Genomic DNA, 13642 nt, shown 5'->3' with positions numbered 1-13642 from the left:
GCAGAGGGATGGCTGAGTCAAATGGAACCTCCAGGCCTAGTGCATTCAGGTATCTCCATATTGATTTCCAAAGATGTGGTTTTTCTATAAAATGGAGTACTACTCAGCCATAAAGCATGAGAGACTAAGTTGTTCATAGGGAAATGGATGCATATGGAGACCATACTCTTAAGTGAAATAAAGAAGACACACATGTAAATGCTGAATAGTTTCTCTGGTGTGAAAAACTAAGAGTGTAACTAAGATCCCAATTGTATAATGAGAATGTGAAATAGGAAGAAAAGGGATGAAGTTGTAGGGGAAATGGGATGGATGGGGGAAAGGAAATAAGAGAAAAGAAAAAATATGAGAAAAGGAAAAATGGAAACAAAGTCTTTGTAAATAGGGGAGGAGGGAGGGGGTGAAGGCAGGGTAGAAGTATGGGGAAAAATGAGAACCAACATCTGTCTTGTAAAGGTATAATATCTGAATGATGAATGTAACTGTACTGTTTGCTGAAAAAGTACCAATGAAGTCAATGGAAGAAAAAAAAGAAAATTGGAATAAGACATAGAACAAAACAGAGACCTCCAGCACCCACCCAGAAACACTAAGAATTGTGCTTTATTAATTCTTTGGATAGAACCCAAACTAATTAAATTAAAAATCTTAACTTTGCATTTCACCCCCTGCTAACTTGACACACAAACACATCGTAAACCATACTTAACATCCAAATAAAGACAATAAAATTTCATAATTCCAACTCATATGACACAACCATCCTGCATTTAATCCCAAAGCACAATAACCCACTCCATTAATTCTCAACAATTCCAGCATTTCTCAAAACTTTGAGGCAAAGTCTCCTCTGAGACCCAAGTCATACTCTTAACTATCTATAAACCTCCAAAAAATTCAAGAAGCCATTTGCTTAATTTCCAAATATGCTACTGAGAGTAAATACTCTCATTCCAAAAGGAAGCTAGAAAAGACCAAAGCAAGATTCAAAACATGCAGTATGAATATCAAGTCACCTTATTTCATGTCTAGAATATAAGGCACATGATGGTGAGATGTGATTCTCAGAGGGCTCAAACAGGCTGACTACTACGAATCTGCTACTTGCAGCCCTCATTACTTCTCTCAAGGGGCAGAATCTGCTCTTTGCCAGTGACTATTCTTGGGAGATGTTCTTTATTACTGGCTTCTCTGACTTCCTGGAATTTCTGCCACACCTTCAGATTTGTTCCCACATCCTCACCCATCTCTCAGAGGCACCTTTTCCGGCCCTTCCCAGCCTTCTTTTGAAGTTTGTGTGGAAGCTTTCATGACCCCATCGTTCTTACTTTACCTACACAACGAAAGTAGAAGCATCATTTGGAAAATGCCATGATCTGCCACCAAGCAGTGTCAAGATCCCCTTGGATTATTGCAGTGGCCTCGGGGAGACTGGATGGCTAACAAGAGTGACATAAATCTCGGAAAAGCAATCTTCTAGGTGTCTTTCTGAAGCAGAGGCTCAGGAGCTTTCTTTTCATATACAATGTTCACATTTTTGCAAACTTCAGCCTGCACTGGGAAAGTGAGTGTGGGTTGCTGATTTCTGTGATGCCTCAATCTGTCTTTGTTCTTGTCCTTATTCAAAGTATCTAGTTTATTTTTCATGGTGTTAATCTTTTCATCAACTATACCTACTTTGCCCCCAACTTTGCACATTTTTCCTTTGGGTTAAAATTTAAGTTTTTCAAATCTTTCTGCTCTGCCTTTTGCTCCTTATTGTTTCTGTAAATCTGGCTAGAAGTGGCCAATAGTTCTCATGCGGTAGCCTTAACCTCGGGCTGCTTTGAAATTTCCTTTGCCTGATAAATTAATCCACCACCTTTATAATCAACCTCCCACAAATCTTATGAAATGGACAAAATTCAGACAACTTCTTTGACAGGAATAAGGTGCAGTCCCTGAAGTCCAAGTCTCAATAGACTCCCCATCTGAGATCTTATAAACCTGGCATTTATAGTCTTCAATCTTTTCTGATTTCTGTGTCTCTGAGGTCTGATCTGAATCATCCATCAGGCTTTGATTAGAGTAGTATAGGGCTTTTTTAGCGTGAACCTTAGAGCCTTTCAAAATTCCCACAAATAAGTTTCAAAAGCCTTTGAATCATTCTGGTATAGTCATGACAATGGCCCCACTTCTTTGGTAACAATTTTCTACATTAACTGGCTTTCCCATTGCTGGTATAGAGTTACACAACACTCACGATATAAAGCATGACTCATTATTTCGGAATGTCCAGTCTGTGATTGGCTGATTTCAGGGCAAAAATATGGCACCAGAATCGAGTGGCAGAACACAGCTGCCCAGTTCTTGGCAGCTGTGAAGTAGAACACTCAAACCTTTCCAGAGAGGAAGGAGCCAGCCTGCACCAGATGTAGACCACAAGGTCATGCTTCCACAAGCTACCCCGTAGCACACAAAATTATGCTTTACTCATCCCCTAGGCAGTTCCAAGAAATTAAATTGATAATTAAGTGTAACCATAACAATATCTAAGTCATACTTTCCATATAAAACACTATCTACTGATAATCAGTTAGTAAGCACTTTATTTTTTATTTCTTAAATGCTAAAATTGTATGTTATCTTGGACAATGTAAAATTCTTATTATCATTATTCTTTTTTTTTCACATTGAGTTTATTGGTACCTTTTAGGTATACAGTATGGATTACATTACATTCATTGTTGGGATCTTGTACCTTTACATGACAGGTCCTGGTTCTCATTTTTCCCCTTGTCCCTACCCTCCCTTCACCCTCTCTTCTCTTGCCTATTTACAAAAAATGTATTTCCATTTTTTTAATTTTCTCATTTATTTTTATTTTCCCTTATTTCCTTTCCATTACTCTTCCCACTTCCTCTATACCATTAGCCCTTTTCTTCCTATTTCGCATTGCCAGCTATACCATTTGAATCTTATTTATACTTATAATTTTTCACACCAGAGAAACTATTTGGTATTTACACTTGTCTGACTTATTTATTTCACTTGAGAGTATGACCTCAGTATGCATCCATTTTCCTATGAATGACTCTAATTTATCATTTTATGGCTGAGTAATATTCCATTTTTACTCTTCCAAACAATTCCATGTGTCTTGAAATGTTCTATTCAGATTCTGACTGAAACATTATAAAATTTACAGAGGGATTTGTACAACATCACATTTCTCCAATCATAAGTCCACTTCATTATTTTTCTGCCCTAAGGTTATTAATGGCACCCAAATATGTTCACATCCTAATTCCTGGAAGTAAAGAAGACTTTTTTTATTGTGATTAAGTTGATCTTAGTGGGATAATATCTTGTGTTATCTAGGCACAGCAGTCCTTGTTAGAGTTTGCCAGAGGAGTCAGATTTAGAAGAAAATGTAATATGATAAAAGTAGAGATTGTAGTGATTTAATTTGTAGGTGGAAAAAGTGTTACAATTGAAGAGATGCAGATTGCTAACTGAGCTGGAAAAAAAAAGTCAAGAAATATATGTAACCCTCTGAACCTCCAAAACAGACTACACATTTTTCAGGGTTTCTGGTTTTCATGTTTGTTAGTCCTCCATGCCAATTCTATTTCAATGGCAAGAGTTTCTTCATTCCACTTTGTTGTCCTCTGCTACTCGGACATCTATATATTGAATTCTGTCTTTTCTTTTTTGAGTAGTAGGTAGAATATACCATAAATTCACCTCTTCTTTATGTTTGCATACCAGAATAGTGTTAATTCCTATTATTACCATATGCTTTTTAATAGCATGACAATTACTCTATCACATTTTGGTGTTATTTCCTGTTTTAAAAGGTGAAGTAGGCTTACTAATATTATTATAAGAATATTAAAAGTAACACTAAATGCTCACATGACTTCTGTCTTTTCAATCATCCACAGATTTTTTTTAAGTTATGGGAATATATTAACTTAGAAGTCTACAGTAATTGTAACTATTCATTTCAAATAGAATAAACTTAGCAAATTATACTACCTATCTCTTTAGCCTAGTCTTGCCATGTTATATTGTGTGATTTTTATGACCATTGCTTTATGCTTCCCACTTTTTTATTTTGGGAATAATTTATTTTCCTGAAAAATATTAGTATTGACTCTGCATGTGTATACGTGCTATAAAATATCTTCACTTTTGAATATAAAAATAAAAACATTTTACCCTAAAGTTCTTTTTATTCATTTAGTTAGATATAGAATTTTAACTCGACAGTCATCTCACAATTAATGTTGCCAAGGTGAAGACTGCTCAAAGTTCAATTGTGTTCTATTATACGTAGTTGCATAGCTCTTTGTGTTTTGTTTTTCTGTTGTTTTCTTTTTCAACTTCTCTTTATATTCAACCTTCAAATGTCTCCATGGAAAATGTCTATGTTTTCATTTTTACTTATCCTAATGGGAATTCATTGCATTTCAGTCAATCATTCTTTAATTCCAGAAAAATATCAGTTGTGATCCTGTAAAAGACTGAAATTCAGAATATGCTTTCCCCTTGATTTCTGTAGTCAACTTGTGGGGGCCTTTAAATGCATCCTTTATTCTTTTATCACTTCTATTGTTTGTGTAGTATTCTGAGTAAATTAATGAAATTAATCTCCTAATTATTTATCTGGATAAGTTATTTCTAAATTTTATGCCAAATATTATTATTGCATATAGTAATTATTATTTTAATATGTATCATTATTTTTATCTCTTTAATTAATGCCTGTTGTTTTTATTCTTGAACTTACCAATTTTATCTACACTGTTTTTACATTATCACTTGGAACATGATTTTTTTTTTTAATGCAGGAAACAGAAATGTATTTGTTTTGTACTCAGGGTCCTTAACTTATTATACACAACCTCTTCCAGGGCAGTGTGACCATATAATTATAATTTTAGGGCCAGGGATTTAGCTCAGCAATTCCGCCACCTGCACAGGGACCTAAGTTCAATCCCTGGTACCAAAAAAAATAAAAAATAAAAATAATAATTTTAGAGGGTAACATTTTCAAAAGTTACATATTTTAATCAGTTAGAATTGCTGTCTCTTACACTTTTATTTTCCCTCTATCAAATGCTGATATTGGGTGGCATTAGAATGACTATAGGCAGCTTCAGGATCTGGCTAAGGGGAAGTTGGAAATACTTTTATTTATTTAGTTGTTATTAATTGACTTTATTGGTACATTTAAGGTATACAGTACAATTACATTCATTATTGGGATCTTGTACCTTTACATGACAGGTTTTGGTTCTCATTTTTTCCCCTTGTCTGTGCCCTCCCTTCACCCCCTCCTTCCCTCCCCATTTACAAACACTTTATTTCCATTTTTTCATTTTGTCATGTTTTTTCTTTTCCTTTATTACCTTTCCCTACCCTTCCCTTTTTCCCTACACCTTTATCCCATTTCTTCCTGTTTCACATGGTCAATTATATCATTAGGACCTTATGTACTATTATAGTTTTTCACACCGGAGAAACTATTCGGTATTTACACATGTGTGACTTATGTATTTCACTTAGGAGTATAACCTCAATATGTATCCATTTTTCTTGGGATGAATCTAATTTTTCATTCTTTATGGTTGAGTAGTATTCCATTTTATAGAAATACTGCATCTTATTTATCCAGTTTCCAACTGATGGGCAAATGGGCTGTTTCCAAGTTTTAGCTATTACAATCTGTGCCACTATAAACATTGGTGCACATATATCACTGTGGTATGATTCTTTTAATTCTTTTGGAAAGATGCCCAGCAGAGGGATGGCTGGTTCAAATGGAACTTCTAGTCCCAGCTCTTTGAGGTATCTCCATATTGCTTTCCATATTGGTTGCACCAGTCTACACTCCCAACAATAATGGAGAAGGATTCCTTTTTTCCAGCAACCCTGCCAACATTTGTTATTGATTGATTTCTTGATAGCATTCATTCTTTGTGGGGTGAGGTGGAATCTCAGTGTTGTTTTCATCTGCATCTCTTGAATGACCAGTGACGTAGAACATTTTTTTCATATATTTACTTCCTACTTTTACTTCTTTGTCTGAAAAATATCTGTTCACTTCAGATGCCCATTTATGAATCAGGTCTTTATATTTGGGGGGCTGATTGCTTTGTGTTCTTTATATATTATCAATAGTAGTCCTTTGTCTGAGGAGTAGCTGGTAGGTTGTCTCTTAGTTCTGTTGATGGTTTCTTTTGCATTACAGAAGCTTTTTAATAAGGTGAGACCCCACTTGTTGATTGTTTGTGCTAGTTCTCGTGCTACTGAGGATTTGTTCAAAAAGTCTTTTCCTATGCCAGTGTTTTCAAGAGTTCTGCCTAACTCATCTTCCAGCAAGTTTAGTATTTATTTTTTAATGTTTAGATCCTTAATCCACATGGATTTTAATTTAGTGCATGGTGAAAGATAAGGGTCCAGTTTTAATCTTTGGCAGGTTGAGATCCAGTTTTTCCAACACCATTTATTAAAGAGGCTATCTTTCCTCCACTGAGGATGGTCAGATTCTTTGTCAAAGATGATGTAGCTGAGTACATCTGGATTTGTTTTTGTGTCTTCCAATCTGTTCCACTGATCCTCAGATCTTTTTTTTTTTGCCAGTACCATGCTGTTTTTATCACAGTGTCTATGTAGTATAGTTTCAGATTGGGAAATGTTATACCCACTGCCGTGTCTCTGTTGTCTAGGATGGCTTTTGCTATTCTAGGTCACTTCTGGTTCCAAATGAATTTTTCGATTCTTTTTTCTAGGTCTGTGAAATATATTGTTGGAATTTCAATTGGCATCGCGTTAAATCTGTATAGTGGTTTTGGTAGTATGGCCATTTTCACTATGTTGATTCTTCCTACCTAGGAGCAGGGGATATCTTTCCATTTACTTATATCATCTTTGATCTCTTTTTAATTTTAAATTATTTTTAGACTATTTTGCCCTTATTTTGGAAGAAATTGATGAAAAATTTACTGTATGAGATATAGGATATATTGTTCATGATAAGATATATCTTATGTAAAACAAAGTTAATAACCAACATGTTAGAAAAAGTATACCAATCATTCTATGGAGCTCCATAGCATTCTGTTAACAAATGAATTAAAATATAGCTAAAGGTAGGAAGGTTTTATTTTACATGATAGTGTGAATAAAATTAAACATGCACTAGGGGTGACTGCAAGCATCAATTATAAAACAGCTATTCTTAGGCTACGTCTTAAAAGCAATTTATGAAATGTTAATTGTCTCTAGACTGCAAAGATGCAAGTAATTCTTTTGCTTCTCAAAATCATCTTCAAATAAATACTATTATTTTTAAATGATGAAACATTAACCTTATGCGGGTATTATTGCTGCAACACCTGACATCTCATTTATGGTATGTATGATTCAGAGTAGATATTGATTAATAAGTAAGTCTTCATTATCAGTATGATTAAAAACATAGAGAAGCTGGGGATTTAGCTCAGTAGTAGCGCCAACTGCCTTGAAAATGCAAGGTCCTGAGTTTGATCCCTGATACCAAAAAAATAAAAAAGAGGAAATATCAATTTTATAAAAATGTTAAAATTATTTATTAAATAACCCAATTACTTTTAACTTCTAAACACACACACACACACGCACACACACACACACACACACACACATGTATATATTATATCAATACAATCACTAGGTTTTAATTCCCATATGTCATGCTATATCACAGTCAAGTATTTGAAAGAATATTAAAATTTATGGCCCATTGTGAAGAACAAAATATGGGGTCTCCAAATTTTAATAACACTTCTATCATTTTCACTATCCTTATGTTTTTTAAGTTTCTAGAGTTATTGTATACTTTATGAATATAAAATATAAACATAACATACTTAAATAAAATTTTGAGAGGAGTGGTAAGAGGCACAGTTTTGTGGAGCTTGTCTGGGACCACAGCTCTACTCCCTCAGGTCATAGCAGAGGACTGGTGAGAGGTGTAGCCATGTGGATGCCTACAGGAACCCACCCCACTTTGCCTCTAACCTCCAGGCTGGGCTGGTACCCCGATTCATATAAACTATTGTTCTGAGCTCCAGCCTCAATTTTAATTTAACTCACAATGTTAAAGTTGAGAGATTAATAAATATCACAAATTGAAGCTGTGCCTGATGTTAATGTGCTGCTAACTGTGTCATGTAGGTTAAGGTGTTGTGATTGATTTAATCCAATTGTCCACTCTGGTGTAATGAATATGAGATTGCCTCAGTCATTAGAAATTCAAAACCTAAGGAAAAGCTATAACAGGAAGATTGAAATATTTACCCAGGAATTAAACCAAGGATATTACCAACAACAAACACAGAAATGAGAAGACATTCAAGTAAAGCACAAGTGCAGACACAGTCTGCATGTTTATTAAAGGCAAATTCTATGGGAAATAAAGTGGAAAAGTCTGATAATCAACCACCCCAACACCCTAAACTGATATCACAGGAAAACATCAAAACAGATGAATGATGCTGTAGAAAAATTCAAAGCAGAAATAATTTTCAGGATAACTACAGAGATGGTGAGCAGAATGAAAGATATGATTAGAGACCATACAACAGAAACGTAAAAAAATACATGAATTCAGGACCATGATAGAAACCACGATTTTCTAACATAGGAAATAAATGGAATCCATGAAAAAGATTAAAAAATATCCAGGAAATTACAAACTCTATAGAAAACATTTGCAGCAGGATGAAAAAATGTGAATATAGAATTTCAGATATAGAAATAGGACTGCAGACAGTAACATGAAAAGATTGATCTTTTAAAAAAAAAAAGTAAGGGACCATGAGAAACCAATCCAACAGTTCCTAGATGACATAAAGAAGAATATTATAACACTGATAGGAGTCCATGAAAAAGCAGGAGAATGTACAAGTGACATAAAAAAAAATGTTCACAGAATTAATGACAGAGAACTTCCTAAACAGAGCACAATAAATTAACATACACATAAGTGAGGTGTATAGGATGCCATCTGGCCACGAACACAAAAAATCTACACCTGGACATGTAATAATAAAGATCCCAGAAATGCACCAGAAGAACAAATACTACTGGCAGTTAGATAAAAGAAACAAATCACATGAAAAAAAAAAAAAAAAGCCCATGAGAATCACAGCAGACTTTTCAACACAAACCCTCAAGTCAAGGAGAGCCTGGGGTGAAGTATTTCAAGCCCTATAAGCAAACTACCTCCAATTTAAACTTGTGTATCCTGCAAAATACTCTTGCAAAATTAATGGGGAAATAAGATACTTCCATGACAAAGAACACCGACAAACTTCATGAACACCAAACCAGCACTCCAAACAATCTAAGTAATATCCTAGAAAAAGAGAATGCACATCACAACTCCATGAGGCCCAACAGAGCAAATCCAGCAGGAAAGGCAAGAGGGGGGAAAAATTAAAAAGAGCCAACAACAGGAAAATAACATGATGATTATAAGTCAATATATATCAGTTACAATGATCAATGTTAATGGCCTCAATTCACCAAAGGCAGAATGCATTAAGAAGCAAAATCAATAATATGCTGTATACAAGAAATGTAACTAGTTCAAAAAGAAATTCTTAGACTGAAAGTAAAAGGAAGGAAAACATTTCTCCATGAGACAGGAACCCAGAAAAATCAGGGGTAGCTATCTTATTTGAAAACAAAGTAAATTTCAAACCCAAACTAAGAGAGACAAAGAAGGTTGCTAAATCTTTGCAAAAGGAACAATCCAAAAGAAAGAGATAACAGTCATAAATATATATGCATCAAATGCTAATGCCTCCAACTACACAAAACAAATATTTAGGAACATGAAAAAATGAATAAGCACTAATACAGTTGTAGTGGGGATCTCGATACTCCACTATAAAATAAAAAATAAAAAAATACCCTCAAGAATTTCATTAAAGCATGGACACTGATTAACACTCTTCCAAGCAACCAATGAGTCACAGAGGAAATTAAAGAAGAAATTAGTCAGTTTTTTAAAATAAATGATAATGCCAATACAACACAAAGAAATCTGTGGAACACATGACAATAGTTCTATGAGGGAAATTTATAGCAGTGAATGTCCTCACTAGAAAAAAAGAGTGAGCGCAAATGAATAACCTAATGCTGAATTTTAAGCTTCTAGGAAAAGAAGACCAAGACACACTCAGAGCTTGCACCATGGAGGAAATTATAAAGATCAGAGCAAATATCAATGCAATGAAGACCAAAAGAATGATACAAGAAATCATTGAATCAAAGAGTTTGTTTTCTAAAAGAATAAATAAAATTGATAAAACTTTAGCCAACCATACTAAAAAATAAAAGAAAAGACTCAAATTTGTTATTGTTGTATAAAGAACCATGATATGTCATGCAAATGTACAAGATCCCAATGATGACTGTAACTGTATTGTATACCTAAAATGTACAATAAAGGAAAAAGCAAGAAACTTGTGACAAAATGTTACATGTGATTTATTTTCACGTTTAAATAGTAACTTATATGTTCTGTATTCTGTAGAGAATGAATAAGTCTGGAAACCAACATCACTGGTCAAGAGATGCAGATGAAAACAACACCGAGATTCCATCTCGCACCACAAATAATACAACAATAACAAATTTTGGCAGAGCTGTGAGGAGAAAAGAACCCTTTTCCATTGTTGGTGGGAGTACACACTGGTGCAACCATTGTGGAAATCATTATGGAGATACCTCAAAGAGCTGGGACTAATGGTTGCATTCGACCCAGTTATCTCTTTTCTGGGTATCTTTCCAAAAGAATTAAAAGAACAAGAACAGAGTGATATGCACACCCATGTTTATAGAGGCACAGTTAGTAATAGCCAAAACTTGGAAACAGCCCAATGGCCCATCAACTGGACAGTGCATTTATTTTAATAAAGGAAGTACTTAGCCTAGAAAATTAGTTTTAATTGATTCATTTTATAGCTTTTACTAATAAAATATGATTGCATCCATTAATTAGAATAAAAAAGTCTGGTGATGAAGTAGTTCTATTAGCAATCTCACTAATTAAATTACATAAACCTTTCTTTTCTTCTCTTAGCTTAGGGGATACCTGGTTTTTACTTTGGTGGTTAATTTCCCTAAAAAAATATTTTTTTGTTTTACTGATAATTGATTAATAAATTGATGTTTACAGTAACAAGATAGGAGCAGAAACCTGCTCAAACTAGGTTTTCAAATGTTTTAAAAAATAATTCCGAAATGAAAATTTATTAACCTGAGATTCTGGGCCATTTATACATTTTAAAAGATCAATACATTCTTCACTACAATAATGAGATTGTAAAACTGTCACTTCACTTACTACAATGCATTGGTATTAACAATAGTAAAAAGAAGAGATCATTATTTCTTTTAGGGTATTCAGCTGGTATAAAATTGTCTACACATAATAAATTACAAGATTACAACTATAAATAAAGATGATAATTATTGTGTGATGGAAAATGGGACTCATTTATCTCAGAAATAAACCAGGTGACACTATAAAGAAAAGATTCATTTGAAGATGACCTACATCATCAAAACTTATTATCCTTTCTAGGTATTCTTTCAATAAAAAATTTAATCTGTGTGAATTTATTGTTTAAATTAAACACATATTTACACACAAGTGCTTTTTTTCAAATCTTCAGTTGCCCTTCATTCCTTCCTTCCTCTCTTCCTGCCTTCCTTTTTTCTTTCTTCTTTCTTTCCTTCTTTCTTCCTTTTAAGTAACTACAAATATATTTTCATCTCTCAAATTATGTTTGGTTTTATAATTTTAATCCTTTTATACATTTGGCAACAAGCTATGGAAAATCTGTTAATAGGCCCCTTGTTCGGTATGAGATGGCTGTTCTTACCCTTTTGATCTCCCATGTAAAATTTACAGTTCGTTGATATGTACAAATATTCTTGCTAGAACATTTATTTGAACTGCTGTTAATCTAATTGTTAAATTCAACAGGATTAATATATTGACAACATTGAGTTCTCTAATTAATACAGAATATATTACATTCTATTTAGATTATCTGTGGTTTTTCATATATTTGCACAACTGTTTTCATGTAAATCTGATTCGTATTTTGCTAGGTTTTATTTAAATACATTCTCTTTGTGGTGCTATTGTTTATCATTTTTGAAAAAATTTACAAATTTTTAAATTTCAAAATGATTCTTTTAATTTAATATTTGTCAGTAAAGGTTTATAGTTCTCTCTTTGTAATCTGTATGTCACCCCCTCTTCTTTCTATGTCTCATTGCATCTGCTAGTAATTCTTATTCAGTGTTGAACAAGAATACCAGTGAAAGATATTCTGGCTCTGTACCCAGTAATAGCAGGACATTTTTACTGATTGTTAGTGTAGGACTATTGTATATTGTTTTTGTGTAATGTTTCTATATTTATAGATATGATTCACCCATTTTAATGGATGTTTAATGTTTTATTATACTTATTTTATCTAGTTTTGTTATTGAGTCTCATAGACTTTAAAGAATATATTAAGATGTACCAATAAACTTAACAAGAAGAATATATTAAGAAATTTGTCCCTTCCTTTCCACTTTTTGGAAGGGATTGTGAATGCTAACATTTATTCCTGAAAATGTTTGATAGAATTTATCATTGACTATATACAGACCTGTTGCCTTTCTTTGGGAAGTTTATTAATTGCAGATTTATCTTTAATATATATGAGTGTACTCATATTATTGATTTTTATTTGTGTGAATTTGGTATTTGTGTATTTCAAAGAATTTGTGCTTTTACTGAAATTTACCATTATTGAGATCATAATTCTAAATAAATATTGCTTTGGCTTTACTCTACTGTTGATTAGCTTAGCAGTGGTCAAAGTTTTCATATTTCTGAAACTGATAATTCTGTTTTCTTTTTATTTTCCTCCGTGTTTACCTGAGTAGATGTTAATTATTTCTACTGAAGTTTTCCAAGAATGAGATTCTTGCTATTCTTGAGGTTTTTTCATGATAGTAAGTTTAACAATTCCTGCCTGTTATTTTGACTATTTTCTTCTGCTTACTATAGCTTTAATTTATGTCATATTTGGAAAGGTAAAGGGTTGTATTATTAATTTTAGATAATTTATATTTTCTAACATGCACTTGATGTTTTAAATTTTCTTTTAATTTTTATTTAGTAATGTGTCATGTAAATTTAGATAATTTTGTCCTTTTGTATCTTAGTTATTTCATAATTTAATAATTTTGCTTATGTTTATTTCAAGGAATAAAAATTTATCTTGAGATCCCTTCTCTCCCCCATTGGCTATTTAAACTTTTATAATTCATTTTTAAAATTTTGATAGAAATTTCAGATTTGTATTATTAACATCTCATCAATTTATGTGTAGTTAGGGACATACTTAGCATGGTTTATATTGTTGTACATATTCAAGGAATATTTTGAGAAACAGTTCCTTCTGTCTTGCTGAGTGATTCATCTTATCCTAAATAAAAGTTTATATTCTCCTAGTTTGATTCTCAGGTAAAATTAGATTAATAGTACATTTTTCACATTCACGCACACACACACACACACATATGAAAGATCTTT

The sequence above is a fragment of the Fukomys damarensis genome, unplaced genomic scaffold, assembly GCF_012274545.1.
Source record: "Fukomys damarensis isolate Sample0158 unplaced genomic scaffold, DMR_v1.0_HiC HiC_scaffold_1, whole genome shotgun sequence".
NCBI lineage: Eukaryota > Metazoa > Chordata > Mammalia > Rodentia > Bathyergidae > Fukomys > Fukomys damarensis.
Note: the sequence above shows the minus strand (reverse complement) of the source record.